At 45.5% G+C, this 14,156-nt stretch overlaps 1 long non-coding RNA gene across 1 annotated transcript in view; it reads right to left on the reverse strand.

Annotated features, from left to right (window-relative positions):
• Positions 1–2,636: 2,636 nt before the first annotated feature.
• LOC309665367 overlaps positions 2,637–14,156 on the reverse strand; it is a 29,452-nt gene continuing 17,932 nt past the window's right edge. Inside the window, exons 3-5 of the long non-coding RNA XR_014266357.1 lie at positions 12,559–12,661; positions 5,802–6,446; positions 2,637–5,482 (exon numbers count right to left, since the gene is read on the reverse strand). This is a non-coding gene — a long non-coding RNA (uncharacterized lncRNA). The remainder of the gene's footprint in view (positions 5,483–5,801; positions 6,447–12,558; positions 12,662–14,156) is intronic.

Genomic DNA, 14,156 nt, shown 5'->3' on the forward strand with positions numbered 1-14,156 from the left:
CACATAAAATTTTACATCTTTCACAAGACAAAAAAACACCATAGAGTGGTAATAAAAACAACTTAATGAAAGAAAGTATTTGCAACACACAGAATTCATATCCAACAGGTAAGAGGAATGCCTACAAATCAGGAACAGCCTGACAGGAAAGTGCACGGGCCACAGAGTACGAACAAGCAGGGCACAGGAGACGATGAAATGGGGGTAACATAAAATGCGGTCACCTCGCTGGTAGTTAGGGAGACAAAATTCAAACAGGTGTAAATTCTGATGCCATCGGTGTGCCTGACATGCACAGAACAAGCGTGGCTGGCCGAGGGGTGCTGCTGAGCACCAAGCCACAAGGCCCGCCCCAGGGTCCTGGAAGGAGATGGACGCCGGCCACTGCAGGAGTGACCCTGCCAGGACAAAATAGGAGCATCTCCTGCTCCCCCTCCTCCCCGCTCCAGTCCCCCTCTGACGCCTCCTACTGCAGAATCTAACAGGAAGCCAGCTGGCAACGCGGCCTCGGAGATGTGGCTCTCAGATCCCTCGCTCTGTGTGACTATTTAGGTTTAACTACCTGCAGTGAAACAAATTACAGATTCGGGTCCTCAGTTGCACTAGTCATGCTAGTACTCAAGAGCCTCCAGTGGCTGCATACTGGCCATACTTCCACCACTGGAGGAAGTTCTGGGGAGCAGCGCTGCCCAAATCATAGGGGCGGGCAGGCTGGTGGCAGTCCACGATGGCACTCTTGTCCTCACAATGTCTGCTGGGGGCAGAGAGGGGGGCCGTCTCCCCAGACCTCCCTTCTCAGGCTTGAGAAATGTGCACATTGCGGAGGTGCTCCCCGCTTCCCTGGGGACCAGCAGAGAGACCGCCACACTCACCACCTGCCTCGGCCGTCCCCCTCTACTCCTCCCCTACAATCACCTCTTCCACCACGTCCACACAGGGGTGGGACATACATGACCACTGCCCATCCATCCACTCACTCAGCAGGTATACACTGGAAAAGTCCCACCATAAACAAGCTTTCCTTCTCCAGCTGGACCCTGACAGATATTCCGGCTGAAGTTCACATTAGTGATGGCAGACCTGAGCCTTCAATAACATGACCTGCTTACCTGATCAATGACCTGACTCGCATGAAGTCCCTCTGTAGCACGTCGTGGAGCCTGGCTTGTCCAAGTGCCCTGGTTTCAAATCCCGGCCCTGCTCCCCTACACACCCCTGTGGCTGAAATGAAAGAACGGTTGTCTGTCTCCTGTGGGAAGCATGCTCCTTGAACAGTGCCAAGTAAAAAGTATGCACCCAATGTATACCTGCTGAATGAATGGATGGATGGGCGGTGGTCATGCATGTCCCACCCTCTCTGGCTGGCAGATCACTCAGCCTGTCAAAGCTGGTGAGCAAGAGAGCCATTACATCTGCATTTTGAGAAGCGGTTGGGAGGACGGACCCTGAGGCACAAGGTCACAGGGAGAGGGAGGTAGGGGAGACAGTGAGGAGTGGAAGTGAGGTATTTAGGGATAACATTGGCAGGACTTGGCCAGAAGCCCCCAGGGTTCCGGCCAGGCTTGGTGGTGGAGGTGCAGGCTTTGCAGGAGAGGGGCTGGCCGGAGCTCCGAGGAGAAACAGCGCTGCCTGGGGGTGGGCCGTGCAGAAGCCCCAGCAAAGCAGAGGGCTCGGCCACGTGCCTTCAGGACCTCGCCATTTAGAGGCTGGTTGCAGGAGGTTAAGCCTCCTGCCAAGCACAAAGGAGGGGCTGCCAGGCCAGGAGCGCCTGGTGTCACAGTGGGCACAAGAGGACCACACATCACAGGGAGCAGGAGGGTGAGGGCTAGGGACGCCCACAGAGGTCGGCAGCATCTTGGCAGGAGTGGATTCAGAGGCGGCCGGGTCTGCTCTCCCTGCACTGAGCCTGGAGGGGAGAGCTGTGTGCAGTCTCTCCGGCCACAAGGGACCTCTGCTCCTCTCTCCAGGCGTCTCTGTGCCCTCGCTGTTCACTTAGGATGCTGACTTCTCTTATTCTTGGAAGCCACCGTTTCCTTCACGCTTAGCCTCTGGGGCCCTCCTCCATGTCCGCTCCCCTGGATGACTGTGCCTTCTGTCTCCACCTGGCTCTGCCCCCAACTTCACACACCAAGATCCAGCTCTGGAGTCATCTCCTCTGAGCAGCCGTCCCTGGCTCCTTCTTTGACACCCCCTCCCACTTCTGGGCTCAGGATTCTCTGTGGTTACAGCTCTCTGCTGTGACATCTGGTAGCCCCAAGCCACCCGCTCCGCAGCTTGGGAAACGGGTTTTACCATCAAGTGCTGGAATAGAACTGTCTTTGCCGAACTTAATGAAACTGCCAGGCAGCATGAGCAGTGGAGAACACTGTTCTGCAGAGAGATGGAGCCCAAATGCCGGTTCTTCCTCTGGTCTAGCTGCATGCTTCCCCCACCTCTGTGTGATCCATGGTTTCTCCTTTTGTTACCAAGTCCAAGCTCGCTCTGCTCACAGCACGACAGGCCAATAAATCGGAGACAGGTGTTGAGGCAGGGAATATGACTTTATTCAGAAAGCGGCAGATCGAGAAGATGGCAGATTAAAGTCTCAAAATAACCATCTTATCAGGGTTTGGATGCCAATTTCTTTTATAGCACAGAGAGGGGGAAGAGATGAGGAAGTAAAGTAAAAAGGCCATTAAGTTTTGCAAATATCACCTGGAATGACCAGCCTCGGGGAGGGGAGGTGTTAATTTCTTCTTTCTTGCAGCCATCCACAGGCCACAGGGCCGGATGTTTGCCTGAACAAAGGCACTTTGGTTTAACATTCAGGCAGAGGGGCGGGGTTCCCTGAGGCAGGCCACTGTGTATAGACAGTATCCTTTTAAGTGAACAAAAGCAGCAGAAAGGAAAGGTTAAAGTAAAAGAAACTGATCCAACATGTAGTCAGATTTGGCTCTTCCTGTTACACTTTTGCTGTGCAAACTGCTTTTTAATTTTTTAGATTAGATTCATGTAAAATAAGAGAACATGGACGATGCCAAATTGTTTTTAATTAATTTGTTATGATCATGCTACCACTCGGTAATTGTAAAACCCTATTTTAAAGTTAAAGAGTGCCATCAGAAACACGGTGGAGTGAAAAACTACCTTTGTCCTTCCCCTTCGATCCATACCCGGTAAAACATCCACAGCTCAGGAAAGGCTCCTCTGCCCAACACAACAGCACGGGGAATGTCCACACATCAGTACATCTAAGGGCGGGTGAACTGAAATAGAGACGACAGAACCGTGGGAACAGTGGAATGGGTGCCTGCCTGCAGTCCCAGCCCTCTGACCACGGCAGCTGAGCCCACAGCTTCAGAGAACCCAGGAGCAGCAGGAGAAGGGGCACGACTCAGGCCTCCCAGCTGCACCGGCACCCGTGGCCACAGGTAACTGGGCAGCAGTGGCAGTGAGGGCTGGGGGACCATCCTCCCAGCCGCTGAGGCGCCCACGACACGCCCCCATCTGCAGTGGTGGAGCCCGGGAACCTTACAACACCAGACACAGGAGAGGCGCCCGTGGACCCTGGCTCCCCTCCCCTCGTCTTCCCTCCTCCACGGGGAGCCTGTGTCTCAGGGGATCCCAGACATAAGGAAAGAGCCCACCATCCCAGGGATGACAGCAGCCCTGGCAGAAACAAGGCAGCAGTGACCCCAGAGGCAGAAGAAATGACAATGAAGGCACAGAGCCACACTTTTTACAGAGACGATGAAGCTGGAAAGCGCACTGAAATAGAACCAGAGGCAGCTCAGCTAAGAGAAACCAAAAACTTGTGTGATAGCGCCACCTACTGGAAAATAAAAGAAAGGACTCTAACTCCTAACCTGTCCAGCCTCAAATGCACCAGCACAGGAACAGTTCATCAAACAACATGAAGAACCACAGTAACACTACACAAAAAGAAAATGACAGTTCTCCAGACACCAAACTTAAAGTCATGAAATATTGTGATCTGATAGAGAATTCAGATAGCTGTCATCGAGAAACTCAGAGAGATACAAGAAAAGTCAGAAAGGCAGTTTAATGAGCTCAGGAATAAAAATGATGAACAGAAGGAACACTTTACCCAAAAGACCGAAACTCCAAAAAGGAACCAAAGAGAAATTCGGGAGCTGAAGACATCAGTAAATGAGATGAAGAGAGTATTAGCACTGGAAAAGGAGCAGACCATATGGAAGGGAGAATTAGTGAGCTCCAAGATTGAAGATAGAAATCTAACAATAATACAAGTAAAAGAGGAAAGAAAAATAAGATATTCCTTTAAATGAGGAAATCATACAAGAGCTATCTTTCAGGAAGGGCAATATTAGCATAATGGGTATCCCAGAAGGAGAAGAGAGGGAGAAGGGAGTTTATTTAAAGAAATAATAGCTGAACACTTCCCAAATTTGGGGAAGGAACTGGATACACAAGTCCATGAAGCTACAAGAACACCTAATTGCCTCAACGCAAGAGGACTTTCTTCGAGACACATTATATTAAAATTGCCAAAAGTCAAGGACAAAGAAAGAATTTAAAGGCAGCCAGGGAAAAAAGAATGGTAATCTACAAAGGAACCCACATTAGGCTATCAGCAGATTTCTCAGCAGAAACCCTACAGGTCAGAAAGGAGTGGAGTGACATTCTCAAAATACTGAAAGATAAAAATTGTCACTCAAGAATACTCTATACAGGGACTTCCCTAGTGGCGCAGTGGTTGGGAATCCGCCTGCCAATGCAGGGCACAGGGGTTTGATCCCTGGTCCGGGAAGATCCCACATGCTGCAGAGCGACTGGGCCCATTGGCCACAGCTGCTGAGCCTGCGCTCTGGAGCCCGCGAGCCACAACTACTGAGCCTGCATGCCACAACTACTGAAGCCCATGCACCTAGAGCCTGTGCTCCACAGCAAGAGAAGCCACCGCAATGAGAAGCCCGCGCACTGCAACAAAGTGTAGCCCCCGCTCGCCGCAACTAGAGAAAGCCCACGTGCAGCAGTGAAGACCCAACACAAAAATAAAATAAATTAATTTTTTTAAAAAGGAATACCCTATACAGCAAATTTGTCATTCAAAAATGAAGGAGAAATAAAGACTTTCCCAGACAAACAAAAGGTGAGGGAATTCATCACCACTAGACCTGCTTTACAAGAAATGCTGAAAGGAACTCTTCCACCAAAAACAAAACAGCAAAAATACACACAACTTTGAGCAAGGGGATACACAGACAGAACCAGAAAATTGCAACTCTTTATCAAAAGAGGTTTTAAACACTTTATTACAGTATAAAGGTTAAAGGGAGGAAAAAAGGAAAGCAGAAAAATAGCTATAGCTATCTCATTTTCAGGTGTAAGTAACAAATTTACAACAAAAAAAGGGATAATTTGAGACAACAAAAACATAAAAGGGGAAGAGGAAAAGGACAAAACTCATATAGGTAAATGAAGATAAGATACTATCAGCAGAAAAAGAACTATTTTAGGGCTTCCCTGGTGGTGCAGTGGTTGAGAATCTGCCTGCCAATGCAGCAGACACGGGTTCGAGCCCTGGTCTGGGAAGATCCCACATGCTGCGGAGCAACTAGGCCCGTGAGCCACAACTACTGAGCCTGCGCGTCTGGAGCCTGTGCTCCGCAACAAGAGAGGCCGCGATAGTGAGAGGCCTGCGCATCGCGATGAAGAGTGGCCCCCGCTTGCTGCAACTAGAGAAAGCCCTCGCACAGAAACAAAGACCCAACACAGCCAAAAATAAATAATAAATAAATAATAAATAAATTTTTTTTTAAAAAAGGACTATTTTAGACTCACAGACATAGAAAACAAACTTTTGGTTACCAAAGGGGAAAGGGGGGAGGGGAGGATAAGTTAGGAGTTTGGGATTAACAGATACACACTACTACGTATAAAATAGATAAACAACAAGGACCTACTGTATAGCACAGGGAAGTATAATCAATATCTTGTAATAACCTATAATGGAAAAGAATCTGAAAAGGAATATATATAACTGAATCACTTTGCTGTACACCTGAAACTAGCAAAACGTAAATCAACTATACTTCAATTTTAAAAGGTGGGGGGGAGATGAGATTAGGAGGCTAGCTTTGATGCTGTATTTCCATAATAATTTACACAAGTCTTTTTTTATAAATCTATTTATTTACTTATTTATTTTGGCTGCGTTGGTTCTTCATTGCTGCGTACAGGCTTTCTCTAGTTGCAGTGAGCGGGGGCTACTCTTTGTTGCAGTGCATGGGCTTCTCATCGCGGTGGCTTCTCTTGTTGCGGAGCACGGGCTCTAGGCACGTGGACTCAGTAGTTGTGGCACGCGGGCTTCAGTAGTTGTGGCTCATGGGCTCCAGAGAGCAGGTTCAGTAGTTGTGGTGCACGGGCTTAGTTGCTCCACAGCATGTGGGATCTTCCCGGCCCAGGGCTCAAACCCTTGTTCCCTGCATTGGCAGGCACACAAGATTTTTTTAAAAATAAAAAGGACTATTTTATCTATGAGACATTTTATACAAACCTCAGGGTAACCAAAAAAACATAAACACAGAGCAGAGACATGAAACACACAAAAAAAGGAAACTGAGAAAAATATCAAAGAAGACCACCAAACCAAAATGGCAGACAGAAACACAAGGAAAAAGAAACAATGGAGGTATAGAGAAACCAGAAAACCAAAGATAAAATGACAGTACTAAATCCTCATTTATCAATAATCACCCTAAGTGAAACTGGATTGACTTCACCAATCAAAAGACACAGAGTGGCTGGGTGGATTAAAAAATAAGACCCACCTATATGCTGCCTCCAAGAGACTCACTTCAGCTCTGGAGACAAACATAGGCTCAAAGTTAAGGGACGGAAAATGATACTTCAAGCAAATGGCAGCCAAAACAAAGCTGGTACAGCCATACTTATATCAGACAAAATAGACTTCAAGCCAGAAAAGGTAACAAGAGACAAAGATGGACATTATGTATTGTTAAAGGAGACAATTCATCAAGAAGACAGAACAATGATCGATATATACGCATCTAACATAGGAAAACCAAAATATTTAAAGTAATTATTAACAGTTCTAAACGGAGAAATTGACTGTAACACAATAATAGTAGAGGACTTTAACACCCCAACATCAATGGAAAGATCATCCAGACAGAAAATCAACAAGGAAACAACACCCTTAAGTGAAACATTAGACCAGATGGATTTGATAGATAAAGAACATTCTATCCAAATGCAGCAGAATACACATTCTTCTCAAGTGTACTTGGAACTTTCTCAAGGATAAACCATATGTTGAGACACAAAAGAAGTCTCAATAAATTTAAGATTGAAATCAAATTAAACATATTTTCTGATCACAGTGGAATGAAACTAGATGTGAACTACAACAAGAAAGCTGGAAAAATCACAAATATGTGGAGACTGAACAACATGCTACTGAACAACTATTGGGTCAACAAAGAAGTCAAAGGAGAAATCACAAATTACCTGAAGACAAATAAAAATAAATATACTACATACCAAAATGTGATGCTGCAAAAGTGGTACTAAGAGAGAAGTTTATAGCAATACAGGTCAACTCAAGAAACAGGAAAAATCTCAAATAAACAATCTAACTTTATACCTAAAGGAACTAGAAAAAGAACAAACGAAGCCCAAAGTTAATATAAAGACTGAAATAATAAAGACCAGAGCAAAAATAAATCAAATAGAGACTAAAAAGACAACAGAAAAGATCAAAGAAACTAAGAGCTGGTTCTTTGAAAAGACAAACAAAATTGACAAACTATCAGCTAGACTCACTAAGGAAAAAAGAGAGAAGGCCTTGGTAAATAAAATCAGAAACAAAGAGGAGGAAAAGAAAACAGATACCACAGGAACACAAGAACTATAAGAGAATATTATGAATAGCTACACACCAACAAGTTGAACAACCTAGAAGAAATGGACAAATTTTTAAAATCATACAAACTTCCAAGACTGAATCAGGAAGAAATAAAAAAAATCTGGATATACCCATCACTAACACAGAGATTGAAGCAGTAATCAAAAAGCTTCCAAAAAACAGGGACTTCCCTGGTGGTCCAGTGGTTAAGACTCCACGCTTCCACTGCAGGTGGCATGGGTTCGGTCCCTGGTTGGGGAACTAAGATCCTGCACACCGCGCGCTGCAGCCAAAAATTTTTTTTTAAATAATCTTCCAAAAAACAAAAGTCAGGCACCAGACAGCTTCACAGGTGAATTCTACCAAACATTCAAATAAGATTTAATACCTATCCTTCTCAAACTATCCCAAAAAACTGAAGAGAAGGGAACACCTTCTAACTCATTTTACAAGGCCAACATCACCCTGATATCAAACCAGACAAAGACAACATAAAAAAAGAAAATTACAGGCCAATATCTCTGATGAACACAGATGTAAAAATCTTCACCAAAATATTAGCAAACCAAATTCAACAATACAGCAAAAGGATCATACACCACAGTCAACTGGGGTTTATTCTAAGGACACAAGGATGGTTCAACATCCACAAGTCAATCAATGTGATACACCACATTAACAAAATGAAGGATAAAAACCATATGATCATCTCAATAGATTCAGAAGCATTTCACAAGATTCGACACCTATTTATGTTAAAAAAAAAAAAACTTTCATCAAAGTTGATATAGTGGCCACCTCCTAGAGTAATGGAAATAAAAACAAAAATAAACAAATGGGCCCTAATGAGACTTAAAAGCTTTTGCACAGCAAAGGAAACCGTAAACAAGATGAAAAGAGTACCCTCAGAATGGGAGAAAATATTTGCAAACAACGCAACTGACAAAGGATTAATCTCCAAAATATACAAGCAGCTCATGGAGCTCAATATCAAAAAAACAAACAACCCAATCCAAAAATGGGCAGAAGACCTAAATAGACATTTCTCCAAAGAACACATACAGATTGCCAACAAACACATGAAAGGATGCTCAACATCACTAATCATTAGAGAAATGCAAATCAAAACCACAATGAGGGATCACCTCACACCGGTCAGAATGGCCATCATCAAAAAATCTACCAACAATAAATGCTAGAGAGGGTGTGGAGAAAAGGGAACCCTCTTGCACTGTTGGCAGGAATGTAAATTGATACAGCCACTATGGAGAACAGTATGGAGGTTCCTTAAAAAACTAAAAACAGAACTACCATATGACCCAGCAATCCCACTACTGGGCATATACCCTGAGAAAACCATAATTCAAAAAGAGTCATGTACCAAAATGTTCATTGCAGCACTATTTACAATAGCCAGGACATGGAAGCAACCTAAGTGTCCATCGACAGATGAATGGATAAAGAAGATGTGGCACATATATACAATGGAATATTACTCAGCCATAAAAAGGAACAAAATTGAGTTATTTGTAGTGAGGTGGATGGACCCAGAGACTGTCATACCGAGTGAAGTAAGTCAGAAGGGGAAAAACAAATACAGTATGCTAACACATATATATGGAATCTTAAAAAAAAATGGTTCTGATGAACCTAGTGGCAGGACAGGAATAAAGACACAGACATAGAGAACGGACTTGAGGACACGGGGAGGGGGAAGGGTAAGCTGGGATGAAGTGAGAGAGGGGCATGGACATATATACACTACCAAATGTAAAATAGCTAGTGGGAAGCAGCCACATAGCACAGGGAGATCAGCTCGGTGCTTTGTGACCACCTAGAGGGGTGGGACAGGGAGGGTGGGAGGGAGACGCAAGAGGGAGGGTGTATGGGGATATATGTATATATAGAGCCGATTCACTTTGTTATAAAGCAGAAACTAACACAATATTGTAAAGCAATTATACTCCAATAAAGATGTAAAAAAAAAAGTTTATATAGTGGGAACATATCTCAACATAATAAAGACCATATATGACAAACCCACAGATAACATCATACTCTTTTCCTCTAAAATCAGGAACAAGACAAGGTTGCCCTCTCTCACCACTTTTATTTAACATAGTATTGGAAGTTCTAGCCACAGCAATCAAACAAGGAAAAGAACTAAACTGTATCCAAATTAGAAGGGAAGAACTAAAATGGTCACTATTTGCGGACGACATGACACGCTACATAGAAAACTCTAAAATACCAAAAACTCTTAGAACTAATAAATGAATTCAGTAAAGTTGCAAGATATAAGATTAATATACAGAAGTCTGTTGCTTTTCTATACACTAATAATGAACTACAAGAAAGAGAAAGCAGGGACTTCCTTGGTGGCACAGCGGTTAAGAATCCACCTGCCAATGCAGAGGACACAAGTTAGATCCCTGGCCCAGGAAGATCCCACATGCCACGGAGCAGCTAAGCCCATGTGCCACAGCTACTGAGACTGCGCTCTAGAGCCCGCGTGTCACAGCTACTGAGACTGAACTCTAGAGCCTGCGTGCCACAACTACTGAAGCCTGCGCACCTAGAGCCCGTGGCTCCACAACAAGAGAAGCCACCACAATGAGAAGCCCGCGCACCGCAACAAAGAGTGGCCCCTACCTGCCACAACTAGAGAGAAAAGCCCACACGCAGCAACAAAAACCCAACACAGCCAAAAAGAAAAAAGAAAAAAAAAGAGAGAAAGCAAGAAAACAATTCTGTTTAAAATTGCATTAAAAAGAAAAAATACCTAGGAATAAACTTAACCAAGGGGGTAAAAGACCTATACTCTGACAACTATAAGACATTGAAGAAGAAAACTGAAGACAATTTAAAGAAATACAAAGACATCCATGTTCATGGATTGGAAGAATTAATACTGTTAAAATGTCCACACTACCCAAAGCAATCTACAGATTTAATGAAATCCCTATCAAAATACCCATGACATTTTTCACAGAACTAGAACAAGTAATCCTAAAATTTATATGGAACAACAAAAGACCCCAGAATGCCCAAAGCAATCTTGAGAGAAAAAAAAAAAGAACAAAGCTAGAGGTATCATGCTGCCTGACTTCATACTATAGTACAAAGCTACAGTAATCAAAATAGTATTGTAATGGCACAAAACCAGACACATAGCTCAGTGAAACAGAGTAGAGAGCCCAGAAATAAACCCACACACTTATGGTCAATTAATCTACAGCAAAGGAGGCAAGAATATAGAATGGAGAAAAGACAGTCTCTCCAATAAGTGGTGCTTGGAAAACTGGAGAGCTACATCTAAAAGAATGAAATTAGAACATTTTCTTACACCATACACAAAAATAAACTCAAAATGGATTAAAGACCTAAATATAAGACTGGAAACCATTAAACTCCTAGAAGAGAACAGAGGCAGAACACTCTTTGACATAAATCATAGCAATATTTTTTGAATCTGTCTCCTAAGGCAAAGGAAACAAAAGCAAAAATAAACAAATGGGGCCTAATTAAACTTAAAAGTTTTTGCACAGCAAAGGAAACCATTGCCAAAATGAAAAAACAACCAACTGAATGGGAGAAAATATTTGCAAATGATATGACCGATAAGGGGCCAATATCCAAAATATATAAGCAGCTCATACAACTCAACATCAAAAAAAAAAACCCACAATTTAAAAACAGGCAGATGACTTGAATAGACATTTTTCCAAAGAAGACATACAGATGGCCAACAGGCACATGAAAAGATGCTTAACATCACTAATCATCATAGAAATGCAATCAAAACCACGAGATAGCATCTCACACCTGTCAGAATGGCTATCATCAAAAAGACAAGGCCCTGGGAGTCGCTCCTATTTACCAAGTTCCTATGTCCTGGCCTCTGAATGTTAGAGGCAGATGCAGATAGATACAGCCATAAAGATAGATACAGAGATAAAGAAGACATACCCCCTGCCCTCATAGTTAGGAAAACAAGCACTAATTGTGACGCAGTGTGATAAATGCAGGGTGCGGGCCACGTGGTGCTGGAGGGGGCAGGCTGACTGGGCTTGATGGGGTCGGAGAGGCTCTCACACTGGGGGAAACCAGGCAGGGTTGGGGAGCAGGAGGCCGAGCCAGGGGAACAGGATGAACAGAGGCAGGAAGAGGGCTGCCAGCCAGGGGCGGGAAGGTGAGCCCTTCCAGACATCTGCACCCACCCTGTCCCCGCAGTGAACCAAGGGAAGCTTGCAGCGTGCTAGCTCTCAGAACAAGTTCCGGGACGTGAAACCATGGCTGTGTGGGCTGTGTGTGCAGACACTGCCTTTCAAAGCCAGGTTTGATGTCCTAGAATGAACAGGAGCTTGAGAGCTAAGAAGGACTTGCAGAAAGTAGAAAGCCACTTCGAATCCAATGAATGTTTCCCTCTAAGAGCTCTAGGGAGCAGCTTTTATGGGGAGTACGGAAACATGAGGACCGTGAGAGTACTTGTTTGTTTGTTTTTCCATAGCTTCAGAGTTTGAATCTCCCTTGCTTCCCCTAAAACCCCTGGCACCTCTAGCCTGGCCTGATTCCAGCAAAGGTCAGGTCTGTCACTGGCCCTGGCTGACGGGCACTTGTGTCAGAGAAGAGTATCATAGTCAGCTTGGGCTATCATATCTGAATACCACAGAGTGGGCAGCTGGAAGTCCAAGGTCAGGGTTCCAATGAGGGCTTCGTCCTGGCTTGCAGGCTGCCGTCCTCTCACTGGGTCCTCATGTGGCCTTTCCTCTGTGCATGTGCATGGAGAGAGAGAGAAAGAGAAAGATGGTGTCTCTCCTCTTCTTATAGGGCACCAGTCCTATGGGATCAGGGCCTCATCTTAGGACCTCAATTAACCCTAATTATGTCCTTAAAAGCCCCGCCTCCAAGTACCCTCACACTGGGGATTCAGGCTTCAACATATGGACTGGGGGCACAAACATTGAGTCCACGAGAAGGAGGTTCCTTAGCTGCAATCATTCCAGCAGGGGAGTCACACACTCAGGGTACCTTCTTCCCCTTGCCTGAAATATAGGACAAAAGTACAACAGCTGGGACTTCCCTGGTGGCGCAGTGGTTAAGGATCCGCCTGCCAATGCAGGGGACACAGGTTCGAGCCCTGGTCCGGGAAGATCCCACATGCCGCGGAGCAACTAAGCCCGTGCGCCACAACTAGTGAAGCCCGTGTGCCTAGAGCCCATGCTCTGCAACGAAGAGTAGCCCCCGCTCGCTGCAACTAGAGAAAGCCCACACGCAGCAACGAAGACCCAACACAGCCAAAAGTAAATAAATAAAATAAATAAATTTTTTAAAACAGACAACAGCCGTTGTCACCACAAGAGCTTGAGCCCAGGTGTTGTTCCACACCTGATGCATTCAGAGCCTTTTTTAACCACCAGAGTCAGAAACCCACTTGGACAAGATTAAGCACTAGGTGGGCTGGCCGGGGGGCACCTGGGACCCCTGCCCCCGCTCTCCCGTCTCCTTCCCCGTGCTGCAGAGGAACCCAGGCACAGACGTCCATCCTGGGAGCCTACCGCTAAGACAGAAATCTCCAGATCGAAAAGGCCTGGCAGCCGGCCCTACCATCACCACCCTTGTGTGCCAGGGACCAGGAGCGGCTACCAGGAGTGGGGAGAGCCCTGCCCCACAAACACCCTTCCAGAGAGGAACCTCGGGACGCCACACGACGGTCTCCACGGTGTTTCTCTTCTCCGGGTTTTACTTTGTAGAGAGCATCAGCCATCCCTGTGTCTGCATAGCACCGAGCTCCCCAGCAGGCTGCTCTGTGCTGCACGCGTTTGGTGTGAATTCTCAAGAGGTATATTCTCTACTCTGTTCTAGGCCGCAGTTTGAGATGGTTTTCCTTGCCATGTTCTGTGGGTGGGGGAGTTTGATTTCTAGATCTTTGAGTCCTTAGAGCACCATCTTGGGCACATCCTGGGTTTTGTCTCCTGCTGGCTGTGTTCAATATCAAGTTCAGCTGGCAGGGCAAAGGCCACTCACAGCTGAGCCTTCTTGGGGCCCTTCCTTCACCTAACTCAGCTCCTGATCATTTGTTGCTACCCGGCGAGGTTTGCTTCCTGTTCTCCATTCAGGACTTTTGTCATTGTCCTCACAAGGAGGCTCAGCTGGGACACCTAGGGGGAGTCCCCTCCCCTGGAAGGTGCTGCTCTTGCTGTTTCCATTCCGCCCACCCCTCTTCCACCTGGAGCTCTGCATCCTTCTCCCCAACCAGTCCCCC

The sequence above is a fragment of the Balaenoptera physalus genome, assembly GCF_965194825.1.
Source record: "Balaenoptera physalus genome assembly, chromosome: 8".
NCBI lineage: Eukaryota > Metazoa > Chordata > Mammalia > Artiodactyla > Balaenopteridae > Balaenoptera > Balaenoptera physalus.